Source organism: Apium graveolens, chromosome 2 (assembly GCF_009905375.1).
Source record: "Apium graveolens cultivar Ventura chromosome 2, ASM990537v1, whole genome shotgun sequence".
NCBI lineage: Eukaryota > Viridiplantae > Streptophyta > Magnoliopsida > Apiales > Apiaceae > Apium > Apium graveolens.
The window spans coordinates 113,174,972-113,177,910 of NC_133648.1; the positions used below are offsets into that span (position 1 = coordinate 113,174,972).

The 2,939-nt window shown below is 39.2% G+C and overlaps 1 non-coding gene across 1 annotated transcript; it reads left to right on the forward strand.

The window, feature by feature from the left end:
• The first annotated feature begins 341 nt into the window (after window positions 1-341).
• On the forward strand, window positions 342-448 carry LOC141710398 (small nucleolar RNA R71). The gene has a single exon (XR_012570920.1). It is a non-coding gene; the product is annotated as a small nucleolar RNA R71 (small nucleolar RNA).
• The last annotated feature ends 2,491 nt before the right edge of the window (window positions 449-2,939 follow it).

A 2,939-nucleotide genomic window follows, 5' to 3' on the forward strand; every position in this document is an offset into this window, starting at 1 on the left:
ATATAGCGCATTGTTCCATCACATGCGAACCTGCACACAGCTCACAAACACTAATTATCTGCCTAACACCATAGTTAGCCAGAGAATCGATCTTCATAGACAACGCCTTTAGTTGAGCAGTGATAGCCGTAGCTGTATCCACTTCAAGAACTCCTGCTACCTTGCCATGTGGATATCTCTGGGTTGGATACTGATATTCATTAGCAGCCATCAGTTCAATTAGATCATAAGCTTCCTTATAGCTCTTTGCCCATAATGCTCCGCCTGATGCTGCATCGAGCATGGGTCTGGACTGTGCTCCCAACCCATTGTAAAAACAAGTGATGATCATCCAATCAGGAATTCCATGATGAGGACACTTCCTAAGCATCTCCTTGTAGCGCTCCCAAGCTTCACTTAGCGATTCTCCCGTTTGCTGCGCAAATTGAGTAATAGCGTTTCTTATTGCAGCTGTCTTCGCCATAGGGAAGAATTTAGTAAGGAATTTCTGAGCAAGATCCTCCCAAGTAGTAATCGAACCAGCTGGTAGAGAGTGTAACCAGCTCTTAGCCTTGTCCCTCAGAGAGAATGGGAACAGTCTCATCTTCACAGCATCTTCAGAAACACCATTGAACCTGAAGGTGTCGCAGATCTCTATGAAATCCCTAATGTGTGTATTGGGATCTTCCGTTGGAGAACCCCCAAACTGGATTGAATTCCGCACCCATTGAATTATGCCAGGCTTGATCTCAAAGGTATTAGCTGTGATAGCTGGTCGGACAATGCTAGATCGAATGTCATTGATCTTGGGTTGAGAAAAATCCATCAAAGCTCTCGTTCGTACTACTGGATCTCCCATTGTAATGAGTACCTGAAACACAAACAAGTAAACCGTGAAAGTAAAAGAATCCGAGTCACTGAACTTTAACAACCACCGATGACAAGCACATAAACTAAAAATTAACACCGAGTCCCCGGTAGCGGCGCCAAAAACTTGTTAGGGCGAAAACACGTGCTAATATTCACACAAGTATACGCGTTCGCAAGTTATATAAGATATAAATCAGATTCGTTCCCACAGAGACTGGTTTAGGTTAAGTTCAATTTATGCACCTATGCAACAATGTATGGTTATCGCTCAATGCTAAGACAAATAACAAATTGGGTTTTTATTAAACTAAGAGATTATACTAAATACAATTAACTAAGAGAATTGAGGTTAAAATAATATATATGATAAATATGGGATTCTAACTTCATTACTACTCCATTCAATAGCCTTATTGTTCTTAACCTTGGCATGTGATGGTGATGACACTAATCAAATAACACGAAACTGATAAACGCCAACTTTCGTTGCATGAGTACCATTCTACCAGACATCCACAAAAGAGATAGAAGCTGAATAGGCACCAATTATATTGAGACCCTATATGTCTATAGAATTTGACAACATAACGGTTTAAGCACAAGTTATCTATCTTGATTACATAGGGCAAGTAAAACGGTTAGAGTTACCTACGAATCATGCATAACAAATACATGAACCTATGCTAGCATGGCAAGTTCTAAACCTCTATATTCACTGTCGCTTCAATAGAGATTAACACGCTATCTTATATGTTAGCTACGCACATAAGACGAATAAGCACAACCATACTAGGATATCAATCAATCACCACACACCAAGATATCGAAACAATTAACTATTGAAATCCATAAGTAAATCCGCTAGAATCCCATGACAACGATTAGCCCATAATCGAACTCATCGTCACCATGGGTTCCAATTAAAGCATGGTATAAAACAAGGTCTTAAAAAACTAAATAATAATCAAAGTACGAATAAACGAGATCTAGGTTCAACAAGAACGAAAACGAGCATCCAAAGTTACAACTAATTCAAAGAATCACAAGTTGAAAACAAGTTCTTCTTTTTCGGAGTTGTTTTGTGCTTCTAGGTCTTCTCCTTGGTATCCCAATCTTCCCGGATGATGAAAACCCTTTTTTTAAGTATATATATGCCCCTAGTGGACCTGGACCCTTAAAATCGTCAAATTCTACTCAAAAAAGGCTTTTTCAGCGAAATCAGCGACCAGCCGCGCCCTGAGCGGCCGCTCAGCTCTGCTGAGCGGGCGCTCAGCTACTGACTGGAAAAATATTCTGATGAATCTTGTTTTGACCATAACTTGAGTTCTACTCGTCAGAATTAGGCGATTCAACTGCCCACACGAAGCTATTGAGATTCTCTACAACTTGACAATGGCCTTGGCTTCCAATTCTGATCACTTTTCATCATATTTCCTTTAAAAGCTCTTTTCTTCATTTATCTGATACCTGAAATGCAATAACACAAAAATACATCAAAATACCAACAACATGAGTCCAAAACACCAATTTAAGCTTGTAATAAAGCATTCCAAGTGGATATAAAATCTACTTATCAGATGGTCTCAAACACAATTTGTTGAGTATCAGCCAGCTTTGTGATAAAGGCAACTCAGTAACCTTCAACTCTGAAGCCTGTGTTGTGACTAATAAAAGAAGCAACAAAGTGGTTCTCACTGGTGTGAGAAAAGAAAATGTGTACCTAGCTGATTTCAACTCATCTAATGCAGAATCTGTTACTTGTCTTCTCAGTAAAGCAAGTCAGGATGAAAGTTGGCTATGGCACAAGAAGCTATCACATTTAAACTTCAAGACCATGAATGAGCTAGTAAAGAAAGAACTTGTTAGAGGCATTCCTCTAGTGGAGTTTGCTAAGGATGGACTGTGTGATGCCTACCAAAAAGGGAATCAGATTAAAGCATCATTCAGGAAGAAACTTGATTCAATAATTGAAGAACCTTTGCAGCTGCTACACATGGATTTGTTTGGACCAGTCAATGTGTTGTCCATCTCAAGGAAAAGATTTTTCCTAGTAATTGTAGATGATTTCTCAAAGTTCTCTTGGACATATT